Genomic DNA, 16,384 nt, shown 5'->3' with positions numbered 1-16,384 from the left:
TTACCATATAGTCACTATTTCCTCTAAGCTAGTACATTTTCTTCTACACAGCCTCCCAATTTACTACCAAGCATTTTAACAAGTGTCTTTAGTTGGGTAAAGTCTGTTTGTTGCTTCATCTACTTATGTGCAATGGGATTTTCATGATCAGGCAACACTCCAAAGCCTCATCTTGTTGTTCATTTTTTGAGAACATTCCCAGTACCAACTTTATTAGATTGTGTTCTCTAGAAATTGGCACTAAAAAATAATTTGAGGTGCAAGATGTTCGATAAGGATCAATTCCTTTTAAAGGCAAAAGGAGGAAACTATATTGAGAGGAGAAAGAAACTGACTGTGATGTAGGCTTGAAAAAGTTGCATCCTACTCAGTGGGAGATCCAGTGTTAGTTGCTCCATGTCATGATGTGTTAGACTTTTTGTTACCATCACAAAATATATCAAAGAAACAACACAAGGAAAGAAAAGACTCATGACTTACATCCATCACATCAAGAAGAATGAGGTAGAACAGAACAGCTCACGTTGCATCAGCCAGGAAGCAGTTAGAGGTTATTCCTAGATTATCTCTATTTCTCTCTTTTTTCGTTTGTACTCCAACATTGCTCCCAACATATGGGGTCATACCACTTACATTGAAAGTGGTATTTACTATCTTATTAGTTAATCTTCCTTCAGAGACAGACATGCACTTTATTAATCTCCTAGGTACTTATTAATCTACTCAAATTGGCAATCAAGATTAACCATAACACAGGCCAACATTTTTGAACTTTTAAATCTCTATCTTACACAATCCCCATATGTAGGAAACTCTCAAATACTGTTGTCTTTAAAAAATTGTGTGTGTGTGTGTGTGTGTGTGTGTGTGTGTGTGTGTGTGTGTATGTGTATGCACATATGAGTGCATGTGCATGCTGGGAATTTGTGGATGTAACCCAGGATCTTGGACATGCTAATCATACGCTATACTATTGAGCTACTTGATCCATGGTCAGTCCAAAGTTGATTTTTATTTCTCCCCTTTTTTCCCTCCCTTTTTCTCTCCATATCTTTCCTTCCCTCCCTTCCTCTCTTCTTTTCTTTTCTTTTTTTTTTTTTTTTTTTGTTTTTTAGTGATACTGTGAATTGATCTACATTCTATGCAAATGCTCTACTAGTGAATTACATTCAAGCACCAAACCTGATTTCTTAAAAAATAGTTCTCTGTGGCAGAGGCAGGTTTTGATGGATTGAAAGAGACATTCACCTTTGTGTAAAAAGGATACATCTTTAGGGATCATGCTGGTTTAATAATGTGGTTCTCCTCTAAGATTCATGACTTCACTAGCCCTGGGTAGCTGGCTAGGTTTCTGGGACCTGGTATGATTTCCCTCTTGTTGAGCTGGCCCATATACTTAGCATATCTAATTTATTAGTTTGTAGTTACTAAGTAAGCAGTATCAATTTTCATATGTAACCTGATGTTTTTGAAGTGCAAAATCATGAAACATATCTAAAATTTCATCATTTTCTGTCTTCTTAGCTTTCTACAAAGTATTTTTGTGCCACTAAGTTTTCCAGATGACCTTTCACATGTGTTCCTAAGACAGGAACTCACTGTTTCTTGCCGGGACTCCAGGTTTTCTTCTGGGCACTACTGGTGATTTATCAGGTCTCTTTTGTGTTTTGGTTAAATTATTAGGATGAATGACAGTTTGTAGATATTTGGTGGAGAATCCATCTCTTCCTTTTGTGTATATTTCTCTAGGAGACTATCCAGAATACCATATGTCTTCCAGACTCACAGTGTAGTAAAATGACTTATTTAAAGTTTGTTTACAGGCTCCTACTCACCATAGAAATAACTTAAAGTATTATGTAGGCTAATGTTGGAAATATGGTATATAGAAGATTACTCTTACTGTGAATGCCATTTTTAAAAAGATACTTCTTTATGCCTATTAGAATCTTTGTGCCTTTAGATTTTATCCCTCCCCCTCATGGGCTGTATTGCTTCACAATAGTGTTTCAGGGAATAAAGGCTGAAGAAAGAACTTAAGCCAGGACTTAGATATATTTCAACATGCCATAAAAGCTGGATTGAGATGTGACAGAAGCTATTTTGATACTCAATATTTTTTTTTTTCCTGAAAAACTCAGGATTTGAATTGGTGAACAAAGCGAGAATAATGTACTTCTTAGACTTTGACTCCCATGACTTGGCTTCTTGGAGTCATATCTAATTATGGAAGAAAATAACTTCAGTGTAGTTGAAGAAGATTCCAAAGATACTTGGTACTCTGAGTATAAGGGCACAAGTTGTACTACTTAAGCTCCTGTGTGAACGTGGCACAGAGTGGGAAAATAACACTTGTCTGGCAACTTAGACATTGATATTAGATGATAGTATCTTAAGTAGTCTTAGCAGTCATTTCATGGTAGGTACTATTGCTCCAACAAAACACCATGACCAAAATTAAATTGGGGAGTGTAAGGAGTTCGGTTTTTCCACCCACCGCCACTCTTGTCTGGCAGCCGCGCCACCTCAAATAATACACAGAGACTCTGTATTTGATACAATACTGTTGGCCTGGTTACTTGTTTCTTATCGGCTAGCTCTGCCTTAATTATTAACCCATTTCTGCTGATCTATGTATTTCTCTTACCGGGGAGCCGGCGGCATACTGCTTTCTCCAGACTCTCCATCTTGATTCCTCCTTACTACTTCCTATTTCCTCCTTGTCTCCTAGTCCCTCCTACCTTCCTTTCCTATTGGCCAACAGTGCTTTATTATTAACCAGTATGAGAAACATATACAGAATGACATCTCCCATCAGGGGAGGAATGAAAGGGTTTATTTGGCTTACATTTCAGCATTGGTGTTCATCAATGAATGAAGTTGGGACAGGAACTCAAACAGGGTAGGATCCTGGAGGCAGGTTTGATGCAGAGGCCATGCAAAGTGCTGCTTACTGGCTTGCTTTACATGGTTTTCTCAGCCTGCTTTCATATGGAACTCAGGATGAGCAGCCCAGGGCTGGCACCATCCACCATGGACTGGACCCTCCCCCATTGACCACTAATTGAGAAAATACCTTACAGCAGAATCTCATGGAGGCATTTCCTCAACTAAGGCTCCTTTTTCTCTGATGACTCTTGCTTGTGTCAAGTTGACACACAAAACAGCCAGTACAGGGTCAAAAATTATAAATTTAAGGTAGCAAAGATGGGTAAAGCAGAAGAAGAAAAATGTCATACATTATAGAAGTTAAGGTTATTTTACAGCCTTATTCATAGTCATATTTTAAATACTAGTAGTGCATTACAAATTCAATACTGACATTAACTAGTTAGGTACAAAGTAAGTATAAAGAAGAAAATAAATATGAGTACTTTACTAATTTCTTTTCATGTTGCTGTTGCTATGACAAAATACCCTGGTGAAACAACTCAGGTGAGAATTTATTTTAATGTACAAATTCCAGTTATAATCTTTCATAGCCAGAAAATGATAGCAGTAGAAGCTTGAGGTAGCTGCTCACATTACAGCAAAGAACATATGCGTACTTACTATTCTGTTTACTTTACCCAGTCTAAGAAGTGCAGGATCCCCTGTTTAGGGAATAGTGGCACCCACAGTGGTTTGGATCCTCTCACATAAATTGTTGTAATGAACATAATTATTCACATACATGTCCAACCACCCTATTCTAGATAGTCTTTCACTGACATTTTCTTCCTGGGTGATTCTAGTGGTGTCAAATGGACAGAAGCAAAAACAACAATTATCACAGGTCTTGAAATTCCTAGTACTTTTGTCATTTACATAATGGGCAAACTGCTGATAACAATTTCAAAAAATAATGTAAAAATAAAGATATAAAATTTAAGAAACAAACACATTCATGGTTATGGAAACATTTTGTGGGACACTATACTTTCTTCTGTAGTGTGACATGATATCCAAATGACAGTAAAAGTTCTGAGGACATTCAAGAATATATGCCTTTTTGAACCCCTTTATAAACAATGTTGAATTCTTTAGCAAATTGTTTGTGTTTTGTTTTTATTTTTCAAGACAGGATTTCTTTGTGTAGCTCTGGCTGTCTTGGAAATTTCTCTTTAGTTCAGGCTGGCCTTGAACTCAGAGATCTGCCTGCTTCTGCCTCCCTAGTGCTGGGATCAAAGGTGTATTCTGCTCCCACCTGGCTGCTTATTTTTGTCAGCTCCCTTAGGAAACTTAGGGCTTTGCAATGTCTCTGGTTTCTAGTCTCTCAGAGGTAGCACATTTGTGCTTCCTCTGAAATACAAGAATGGTTTCTCTCTCAATTTTTCCCACCTTACATTATAAATTTGAATTAAATTATTATCATTAAGATGGAAACGAGATTTAGGAATCAAGTTAGATCTCATAAATTCTTTTTTCCCTTTGGTATTTTTTAAATCTAAATTCGAAACCAGCTTGTTTTACATGTAAATCCCAGTTCCCGAACCCTACCTTCCTCCCTAGTTCCCCCTCCCCACCACCAACCCACATCCCATCCCATTTCTGCTAGCCAGGGAGGGTGATACTTTCCATGGGGAGTATTCAAAGTCCTATCATTTGAAGCAGGACATAGGCCCTCCAACCTGTGTCTAGGCTGAGAGAGTATCCCTCTATGTGGAATGGGCTCCCAAATTCTATTCCTATACTAGGGATAAATACTGACCCACTACCAGAGGCCCTATAGACTATCTAGTCCTTCTAACTATCATCCACATTCAGGGGATCTGGGTCAGTCCTATGCTGGTTTCCCAGCTCTCGGACTGGAATTTATGAGCTCCCCTTGTTTAGGTCAGCAGTTTCTGTGGGTTTCTCCAGCCTGGTGTTGACCCCTTTGCACATCACTCCTACCTTTCTGCAGCTGGATTCCAAGGGTTCAGCTCAGTGTTTAGCTGTGGGTGTCTGCTTCTGCTTCCATCAGCTATTAGATGAAGGCTCTAGGGGATGGCATATAAGGTAGTTATTAATCTCATTATTAGGGAAGGGCATTTAAGGTAGTCTTTTCACTATTGCTTAGATTGTTAGTTGGGGTCATCCTTGTAGATCTCTGGACATTTCCCTAGTGCCAGATTTCTCTTAAAACTTATAATGGTTCTATCTCATCTATTATGGTATCTCTTTTCTTGCTCTCCTATATTCTTTCCCTTACTCCATCTTCCTGCTCCCTCATGCCCACGTCTCCCCTTCTCTTCCTCCTAACTCCCTCTCCCCTCCCCCAGGCTCCCAATGTGCTTGAGAGATCTTGTCCCTTTCCCATTCTCAAGGAGACTATGTATGTCTCACTTTGGGTCCACCTTGCATCATAGCTTTTCTGTTGGTGTGGATTTAGGGCTGGTAATCCTTTGCTCTGTGTCTAAACTCTATATATGATTGAGTACATACCATGTTTGTCTTTCTGTGTCTGGATTACCTCACTCAGGAAGGTTTCTTTTTTATATTAATTTATTTTTTATTTTTATTTTGCGTATCAATCCAGTTCCCTCTCCCTCCGTCTGTCCCTCCTTCCCTCCCTCTTTCTCTCTCTCTCACCCTCACATGAACCTAACCATCCTCCTCTCCCATCCTCTTCCACTCCACATGTAGGGTGATGCCCTCCAGGAGGGGTCATCTAAATCTGTCAAGTCATTTGGAGTAGGGACTAGGACTTCTCTCCTGTCTCTAGGTGAAGGGAGTGTCCCTCCATGGGGGATGTGCCACAGAGTCCTTTTGTGCACCAGGAATACAACCTGGTTCCACTGCCTGAGGTCCCTTAGACTGCCCAGTCCTTCTGAGACCCATGTGCAGGGGGTCTGAGTCAGTCCCATGCTGGATTCCCAGCTATCAGTCTGGGGGCCCATTAGCTCTTCCTTGTTCAGGTCAGCTGTCTCTATGTATTTCTGCAGCCTGCTTTTGTCTTCCTGCTCTGCATCTGGATTCTAGTTCAGCTCATTGTTTAGTTATGGGTGTTTGCTTCTGTTTCCATCAGCTACTAGATGAGGGTTCCATGATGGTGCATAAGTTAGTCATTGTTCTCATTACCAGGGAAGAGCCTCTATGTTAGCCTTTCCAGTATTGCTTAAATTGTTATTTGGAGTGAATCTTGTAGGTCTCTAGACCTTTCTTTAGGTTCAGTTTTCTCTTCAAACCTATAGTGACTCCTTCTTTTATGCTCTCTCTCTCTGTCTTTTCTCTCTTCTATTCCTTCCCTGACTCAATCTTCCTAGTACCATGTACTTTCCTCTCCTCCCCTTCTTTTTCTCATAGTTCCCTCTCCACTCACTGTCCCTGCCACTCCCCATATGCTCAGGAGATCTTGTCCCTTCCTCCTTCTGTGAGGGACCTTATATGTATCTCTTAGCTCCTTGTATTGTAGTTTCTTTGGCGGTATGAATTATAGGATGGTGATCCTTTGCTCTCTGTCTAAAATCCATATATGAGCAAGTACATACCATGTTCCTCTTTTTGTGACTGGGTTACCTCATTCAGGATGGTGGTTTCTTCAAGTTCCATCTACTTGCCTGCGAATTTCAAGATTCCATTGTTTTTTATTTTTTTTTCCACAGAGAAGTATTCCACTGTGTAAAGGTGCCACATCTTCTTTATCCATTCTTCAGTTGAGGGGCATCTAGGTTGCTTTCAGGGTCTTGCTATTACAAGTAATGCTGCTATGAACATAGTTGAGCATAGTCTTTGTTACATGGATGTGGATCCTTTGGGTATATGCCTAAGAGGGTGATTGCTGGGTCCTGTGGTAGACTGATTCCCATTTTTCTGAGGAACCACCATACTGATCCCCAAAATGGCTGTACAAGTTTGCACTCCCACCAACAGTGGAGGAGTGTTCCCCTCTCTCCACATCCTCTCCAGCATAAGTCATTGGTGTTTCTAATTTTAGCCATTCTGGCAGGAGTAAGATGGTATCTCAGAGTTGTTTTGATTTGCATTTCCCTGATAGCTAAGGGGGTGGAGCACTTTCTTAAGTGTCTTTCAGCCTTTTTGAATTTCTTTATTGAGAGTTCGCTATTCAGTTCTGTATGCCATTTTTTAGTAGGGTTATTTGGTGTTTTGTTGACTAGTTTCTTGAATTCTTTGTATATTTTGGAGGCCAGCCCTTTGTCAGATGGGCAGTCTGTGTGCTGCCGTTTGGTCTTGTCGACTGTGTTCTTTGCCTTACAGAAGCTTCTAAGTTTGAGGAGGTTCCCATGTAGTAATTGTCAATCTCAGTGTCTGTGCTACTGGTGTTATGTTCAGGAAGGGGTCTCCTATACCACTTTCTATTCTAAGAGGTTCAGTGTGGCTGGATTTATGTTGAGGTCTTTAATCCATTTGGACTTGAGTTTTGTGCATGGTGATAAACATGGGTCTAAATGTAGTCTTTTACACACCATCATCTAGTTGTGCCAGCACCACTTGTTGAGGATGTGTTCCTCCCCCCATTGTATAATTTTATCTGTTTTGTCGAAAATCAGGTGTTCATAGTTGTGTGTGTTAATATCAGTATTTTCAATTCAATTCCATTGGTCTGCTTGTCTATTTTTGTGCCAATATTAGGCTATTTTTAGGACTATAGCTGTGTAGTAGAACTTAAAGTCTGGATGGTGATGCCTCCTGAAGTTCATTTATTGTACAGGGTTGTTTTGGCTATCTTGGGTCTTTTTTCCATATAAAGTTGATTATTACCCTTTTATTATTATTATTTTTTAATTTTACTTGTTGATCCTAGTTCCCTCTCCTTTCCTCCCTCCCTCTTACACTCTATCCCCTCTCACATGCACCCTGACTTCCCTCCCCTCCCATCCCTCCACCCCAATTACACATGCAGGGCAATGCTATCCAGGTGGGGTTATGTAAATCTGTCAATTCATTTGAAGTAGGGAGTAGGACTTCTCTCCTGTCTCTAGGTTAAGGGAGTATCCCTCCATGGGGGATGTGTCTGCAAGGTCCTTTTGTGCACCAGGAATATATGCTGGTTCCACTGTCTGAGGTCCCTTAGACCGCTCAGTCCTTCTAGCTGAGACCCATATTCAGGGGCTGTGAGTCAGTCCCTTGCTGGATTCCCAGCTATCAGGTGGGGGCCCATTAGCTCCTCCTTGTTCAGGTCAGCTGTCTCTATATGTTTCTGCAACCTGGTTTTGTCCTCTCCCTATGCATCTGGATTCGAGTTCGACTCAGTGTTTGGTTATGGGTGTTTGCTTCTGTTTCCAACAGGTACTAGATGAGAGCTCCATGATGGTAGATAAGTTAGTTGTTGATCTCACTATCTGGGAAGGGCATTTATGGTAGTCTTTCCATGGTTGCTCCCTCTTTTATGTTTCTCTCTCTCTGTCTCTCTCTCACTCTCTCCTGTCTTCTATTCCTATCTTGACTCAATCTTCCTACGTGCTTTCCTCTCCTCCCCTTCTCTTTCTCCTAGTTCTCTCTCCATTCACTGCCCCCCCCACTTCCCATGTGCTCTGGGGGACTTGTCCCTTCCCCCTTCTGTGAGGGACTTCATATGAATCTCTTAGACTACACCTTATATCCTAGTTCCTCTGGTGGTGTGAATTATAGGCTAGTGATCTTTTGCTCTAGGTCTAAAATCCATATATGAGCGAGTACATACCATGTTCCTCTTTTTGTGACTGGGTTACCTCATTCAGGATGGTTTCTTCAAGTGCCATCCACTTCCCTGGGAATTTCAAGATTCCATTGTATTTTTTTTTTTCCCGCAGAGAAGTATTCCATTGTGTAGATGTGCTACATCTTCTTTATCCATTCTTCAGTTGAGGGGCATCTAGGTTGCTTTCAGGGTCTTGCTATTACAAATAATGCTGCTATGAACATAGTTGAGCACATGTCTTTCCTGCATGGATGTGGATTATTTGGGTATATGCCTAAGAGGGTGATTGCTGGGTCCTGTGGTAAACTAATTCCCATTTTCCTGAAGAATCACCATACTGATCTCCAAAATGGCTGTACAAGTTTGCACTTCCACCAGCAGTGGAGGAGTGTTCCCCTTTCTCCACATTCTCTCCAGCATGAGTCATTGGTGTTTCTAATTTTAGCCATTCTGGCAGGAGTAAGATGGTATCTCAAAGTTGTTTTGATTTGCATTTCCCTGATAGCTAAGGATGTGGAACATTTTCTTAAGTGTCTTTCAGCCTTTTTGATTTCCTCTATTGAGGATTCTCTCTTTAGTTCTGTACCCCATTTTTAGTAGGGTTATTTAGTCATTTGTTGACTAGTTTCTTGAATTCTTTGTATATTTTGGAGATAAGCCCTTTGTCAGATGTAGGATTGGTGAAAATCTTTTCCTAGTCTGTGGGCTGCCATTTGGTCTTGTCGACTGTGTCCTTTGCCTTACAGAAGCTTCTAAGTTTGAGGGGGTCCCATTTATTAATTGTTGTTCTCAGTGTCTGTGCTCCTGGAGTTATGTTCAGCAAGCAGTCTCCTATACCTACTTTCTCTTCTAAGAGATTCAAGGTGGTTGGATTGATATTGAGGACTTTTATCTATTTGGACTTGAGTTTTGTGCATGGCGATAGACATGGGTCTAAATGCAGTCTTCTACACACCATCATCCAATTGTGCCAGCACTTTCCTTCCCCCATTTTATTCTTTTAGCTGTTTTGTTGAAAGTCAGGTGTTCATAAATGTGTGAGTTTGTATCAGGGTTTTTGATTCGATTCAATTGGTCTACCTGTCTATTTTTGTGCTGTTTTCAGAACTATAGCTTTGTAGTAGAACTTAAAGTCAGGGATGGTGGTTCCTTCTGAAGTTCGTTTATTGTACAGGGCTGTTTTGGCTATCCTGGGTATTTTGTTTTTTCATATAAAGTTGATTATTATCCTTTCAAAGTCAGTGAAGAATTGTGGTGGGATTTTAATGGGGATTGCATTGAATCTGTAGATTGCTTTTGTCAAGATTGCCATTTTTACTATATTTATTCTACCTATCCAAGAACATGGGAGATCTTTTCATTTTCTGGTATCTTCTTTAATATTTTTCTTTAAACTTACAAAGTTCTTATTATATAGGTCTTTCACTTGTTTGGTAAGCATTACCCCAAGATACTTTATGTTGTTTATGGCTTTTGCAAAGGGTGATGTTTCTCTGATTTCTTTCTCAGCCTCATGAGTGATATTGATCTGTAGTTTTCTTTCTTAATTGTGTCTTTGTATGGATTGGGCACCAAGGTAATTGTAGCCTTGTAAAAAGAATTTTGTAGTGAACCTTTTGCTTCTATTGTGTGGAACCATTTGAAGAGTATTGGTATTAGCTCTTCTTTGAATTTCTAGAAGAATTCTGCACTGAAGCCATCTAGCCCTGGGCTTTCTTTTGTTGGGAGACTTTTAATGACTGCTTCTATTTCATTAGGGATTATAGGTCTATTTAAGTTGTTTTGTTGTTCTTGGTTTAATTTTGGTAAGTGATAGCTATCCAAAAGTTTGTCCATTTCATTTGATTTTTTGAATTTTATTGAGTACAGGGTTTGAAAGTATGATCTGAAAATTGTCTGGATTTCCTCAATGTCCTTTGTTATGTCCTCCTTTTCATTTCTGATTTTGTTCATTTGCATGTTTTCTGTCATTTTTTTGGTTAGTTGGAAAAAGTTTTGTCTATTTTGTTGATTTTCTTGAAAATCCAACTTATTGTTACTTTGATTGTTTGTATTGTTTTCTTAGTTTCTACTTTATTGACTTCAGCCCTCAAATTGAGTATTTCCTGGTGTCTACTCCACTGGGATGAGTTTTCTTCTTTTTGTTCTAAGGCTTTCAATTGTTCTGTTCATTCTCTAATATGACTATCCTTCATTTTCTTCATATGGGTCCTTAGTGCAATGAACTTTCTTGTAGCACAGCTTTCAAAGTGTCCCATCAGTTCAGGTATGTTTGTCTTCTTTCTTTTTGAATTCTAGGAAATCTTTAATTTCATTATTTCTTCCTTGTCCCAGGTATGATGCAATTGCACATTGTCCAGTTTCCATGAATTTGTAGGGTTTCTGTAATTTGTGTTGTTGTTGAATTTCAACTTTAAAGCATGGTGGTCTGTTTTGTATCTGTTGAGGTTTGTTATGTTGCCTAGTATGTGGTGAATTTTAGAGAAGGTTCCATGTGGAGCTGAGAAGAAGGTATATTCTTTTGTGTTTGGATGGAATGTTCTATACATGTCTGTTAAACCCAACTGGAACACAACTTCTGTTAGTTCTTTTTTTCTGTGATAAGTTTCTGACTGGTGGTCCTGTCTAGTGGTGAGAATGGGGAGTTGAAATCTCCCATTATGAGTGTGTGAGGTTTTATGTGAGTTTTGAGTTTAGTAGTGTTTCTTTTACAAATGTGGGCGCCTTTATATTTGGGATTAGATGTTCAAAATTGAGACTTTGATGGATATCTCCTGTGATGAATATGAAATTACCCTCTTCATATCTTTTGATTGATTTTGGTTTGAAGTCTAACTTGTTAGGTATTAGGATAGCTATACCTGCTTGCTTTTTGGGTCCATTTGACTGGAAGATCTTTTCCCAACCCTTTACCATGAAGTAATATCTGCATTTGAAGCTTAGATATGTTTCTTGTACATAGTAGAAGGATGAGTCTGTCTTCGTATCCATTCTTTTAGCCTGTGTCTTTTTATAGGGAGGTGAAGACCACTAATATCACCATTGATTGTTAATTCTTTTTGTTTTAGATTTATTGTTGTGAGGGTATGGATTTCCCTCCATTTTTCTTTTGGCTATTCGTTAAGTGGGTTCATCTATTGCCTAGGTTTTTGTGGGTGTAGTTAACTTTCTTGGGTTAGAGTTTTCTCTAGGGCTGTATTAGTTGATAAGTATTGTTTATATCTGGTTTTGCCATGGAATATCTTGCTTTCTCCATCTATAGTGATTGAAAGCTTTTCTGGGTACAGTAGTCCTGTACCCAGAGATCACGGCTGGCATCCGTGATCTCTTTGTTGTGGTAGAATATCTATCCAAGACCTTCTGGCCTTCAGAATTTCCATGGAGAAATCAGGTGTAATTCTGATAGGTTTGCCTTTATATGTTACTTGTCCTTTTTCTTTTGCTGCTCTTAATGTTCTTTCTTTATTCTACATGTTTGGTATTTTGATTATTATGTAGCGAGGGACAATTTTTGTGGTTTACTATACTTTATGTTCTGTTAGCGTCTTGTACTTTTATTGGCATGCATTTCTTTAGGTTAGGAAAATTTTCTTCTATGATTTTGTTGAATATATTTTCTGTATCTTGCAGTTGGGTTTCTTCTCCTATACCTATTATTCTTAGGTTTGGCCTTTTCACAGTGTCCCATGTTTTCTGGATATTTTGTGTCAGGAATATGTTGGACTTAAGATTTTCTTTGGTCGGTGAATCTATTTCTCCTAGTGAATCCATGCCTGAGTTTTTCCCTTCCATCTCTTGTATTCTGTTGGTTTTGCTTGCATTTGTAGTTCCTGATCATTTACCCAGTTTTTCTATTTTCAACATTCCTTCAGACTGTGTTTTTAAAATTATTTCTATTACAGTTTTCAAGCCTTGCACTGTTTGAATTGTTTCTTGTAATTTTTGGTTCGTCATTTCCTTCATTTCTTGAATGCTTTGTTTGCTTTTTCTTCCATTTCATTAAGGGATTTTCTCATGACCTCTTTGAGGGTCTCTATCATCATCAAAAAGTTGTTTTTAGGGTCATTCTCTTCTGCTTCCTGTGTTGCAATGTTCAGGTCTTGCTGGTGTGGAGTCTCTAGACTCTGGGTAAGTAACATTGATCTTTCTATTTTTGACTGTGTTCCTATACTGTTGTCAACCCATTCCTTCTTCCAGTGTGTACCAGTCGAGTGTCTCCCTCTCATGGTGGGTACAGGACCAAGGTTCTCTTCTGGTATCTGCAACCTGGGCCAATACTTCAATGGCTTTCTTCCAGTGGGCGATTGGGGGACTCCTCCTGCAGGTGTAGGTGGGACTAGTATGCTGGCAGACTTTATTTGGGCAGGTCTACCACTGAGCTCCCCTGCACAAAGTCCCCAGTCCCCTGGTGGCTCTGCTGAGCATTGATGCAACCAATTTAGTTTTAGAGGTTTAGTCCATTGTCTTCATGGTAGGGACCATGGTGGCAATCAGGCAGATGTAGTGAAGGACAAGTAGTTTTACATCCAGATGTACAGGAATCTGAAAGACCTCATAAATTCTTTGTAAATATATGCAATAGGTCTTTTGTGTGGGTCTAGGTTTGTTCCATGACCTTAAGCATATTGTTATGTTATGCTAATTAGTTATGTTATTAATATAACAACAATGACACACATTTAATTGTGTTTAGCATGAGGAGTTGCTGTCACTGATCCATACCTTTAGGGCTTGTCTGGAACGGATTGCTTTTCAATATTATGATTTTATTTTAACTGCGATGCTTTATCTTATATTTAGTTGCCTTCATTGACATTGAAGAAGTGTTGACCTTTTGACCACTACTGCGGTATAGTTTGTGATGGTGAAGAATTTTGTTTCTAGTTTCATTAATTTGTTGAAACACTTGAACCCAACACCTTTGTTGCAGTCAGTATATTTTCCAACTGATGTTTTGATATTTTGTAAATGATTTTGATATTTTCTCTTTGTAATGTCATTGCAGAAGATAAAAATATCATAGACACAGGAGCAAGTCTAATATCTTCACTGGAATGTTATATATGTGTTTAGTATGTCAATATGTCTAAGAATCAAAGCAAAACATAGCAGTCATCTGTTTGGGAGAGTAGAAGCATAGAGTTTATCAATGCCATCCCACTGATGGCATGAGAAGACAGGTCTTCGGTAGTCAGCTGGCTGAAATTTAAGGCTACATTTCCAACATGAGAGAATCTGATGAAAATGATGGTATGTGAGATGAAATGATCATTTCCTTTTTGACAATTGTGAAATTAGGATAGATAGTGTGGGAGGTGTAAGGGTTACAAAGAAGATTAGGTGTAAGAATAACACTCAGAGTGGGAGGGTAGCATTTAGTGCAGATGGTGATATAATGTATTGTGGATATATTATAGGGCATAGAAAACTGACTAGGGAAATAATTTTAAAGCCAGCAAAATGAACATTTTTCAAATTATATATAGAAAATATTTTAAATAAAAGTTAGGAATATTGTTCCATTATGAATAAAAATACTTTGCCTTTTAACAAAGGGAATTAATTTCAGAGAGACTTATAGAGGCTTCAGTTAAGTGTTTTTACCTTTCTGGTTAACTCTGTATATGCCAAAGCATGCACTCTATTTTAATACAACTCTCTTTTAATAAATATTATGTGGAAGCTGAAGATATGGCTTAGTAGTTTAGAGCACTGGGTGCTCTCCTAAAGGACCCAAGGTTGATTACCAGCATCCACATGGAGGCTAACAGCTGTCTGTAGCTGCATTCTTTGAGGGCCTGATGCCCTGTTCTGATAGCACAGGCACATTACAGATATAGTGCACAGACAGAAATGCATGCAAAACACCCATTATATATATAAAATAAAAGTAAGGTTAAAAACTTAAAAAATGATTTGACAGCTACGGAAAAAAGAAAATAAAAATATAGTTTATTGAGTAAATTGATTAAAAAGGAAAATATTTTTCTTGGCTAAACTGGCACTGATCCCATAGTACATTCCCTTTCTAAACATTGTAATTTCGTCATATATTTATGCTTACAGTACACCTGTAAACAAATGATCCATAGTAAAGAAGTCTGGGTAGTTTGTTTTTATTGATTGCTATCTATAAGCTGTGCTTTGTCTATGTAGTTATTTTAAATATATAGAATAACAAAATATTAATTTATTATTTATTTTTCTGTCACTGCGATTAAAACATCATAACTAACTGGAGGGATAGGAGTTTATTTGGCTTCTGATTCCAGAGGGGAAAGAGTCCATGATGATTGACAGAGGCACGAAAGCAAGTGGCAGCCATGTTATCAGGAGTAGGAGGCTGAGAGCTCCCACCTTAACTATTATTGTGAAGCAGAGAGAGGAAGGGAGAAAAGAGAGAAAGAGAGAGAGAGAGTGTAAAGTGGTAGTAGTATGATGTCACAGGCTTCTAAAGCCAGTGACATCTTCCTCCAATAAGGAATCATCATTCAACCCCCATAAACTGTGTCACCAACCTTGAACCCAGTGTACAAACCAAGACTACAGAGTACCTTTCCTGTTCAAACTACTTCAATTAGGAAGGATACATTTTGGCAGACTTAAAAGATTTCTCCACTGAGAAGTACACATTTGTGACTCAAAACTCTACATGATACTATACCTTTAATAGGTTTTTACTAATGTTTATCAAGTGAATCTCATGTTTTGTACACATACATAATCAGGCTAGCAATAGTCCTGTAAGTGTTACTTATTATTTGAGGAATTTTTGAAGGCCATTCTATTTCAATTCCTTATCCCTAAAATCATAATATTTCTGTCTTAAGTTAATTAGTGAAAAATTTTACAGTTAAAGTATAGAATTCTCTAGAATTCTTTAGTAAAATGAAAAAATTATAAAAGTCTACAACATTTCGTAGTATATGGATCTATTGTTATAAACTACCACTTATAAAACTAAGATGTGGTAGGTATGAGGTTAGAGATTTGATTAATACTGATATGGCAGGCATATTTTACTGGAAAGAAGAAAGGACTTCCTTTGGAGTCTGATTCTATTTGTTATTTCAGTAGTTGACTTGAAACATTACAGATCTCAGTTGGAAGAAGACAATAAAACAAAAGTGAAAGATATACTTTATTATCTACATGAGAGAGGAATAAAAGAAAAGGACTTCATTGTTATCTCTTTTCACCTGAGGACAATAGCAAAGGTGATTCCGCAAATACATGGTTTCATGTGTTATGCTGTGTGACTCTGGTACTCTGGCTGTAAGACACAGGGGACCAGGAATTGGTACTGTATCTAAAACTTTTAACTGGGTACCTGCTGGGTTACTGACCTAGAAGGACATTTACTACAAGATTTGGAGCAAAGAAAAATGGCTTTGTAGCTATGATGACTATTTTTGGTTGTCAACTTGATTGCATCTGGAGTTAACGACGAAGCTTCTAGTATGCCTGTGGGGGATTTTTTCTCAAATAATTTTAAGTGGTAAGGTTTACCTTAAATCCAGATTTTATGGGGGTGGGAAGAACCACCTTAAATCTGGACCATCCCTTTTGGTGGCAGCCTATATAAAGGGCATGGAAAAAGGAAGCTCTTTGAATGCGTGCCCTCACTGGCATTAGAGCCTTCTTCAGGATTTTGGCGTATACTGAAGACCAGTTGAGATATCCAGCCTCTTGAATTGAACACTACTGGGTTCTTGGACTTTCCATTGGTAGACAGCCATTGTTGGATTAATTGGAACTCTCTCTCTCTCTCTCTCTCTCTCT

Source organism: Phodopus roborovskii, unplaced genomic scaffold, assembly GCF_943737965.1.
Source record: "Phodopus roborovskii unplaced genomic scaffold, PHOROB, whole genome shotgun sequence".
Lineage (NCBI taxonomy): Eukaryota > Metazoa > Chordata > Mammalia > Rodentia > Cricetidae > Phodopus > Phodopus roborovskii.
Note: the sequence above shows the minus strand (reverse complement) of the source record.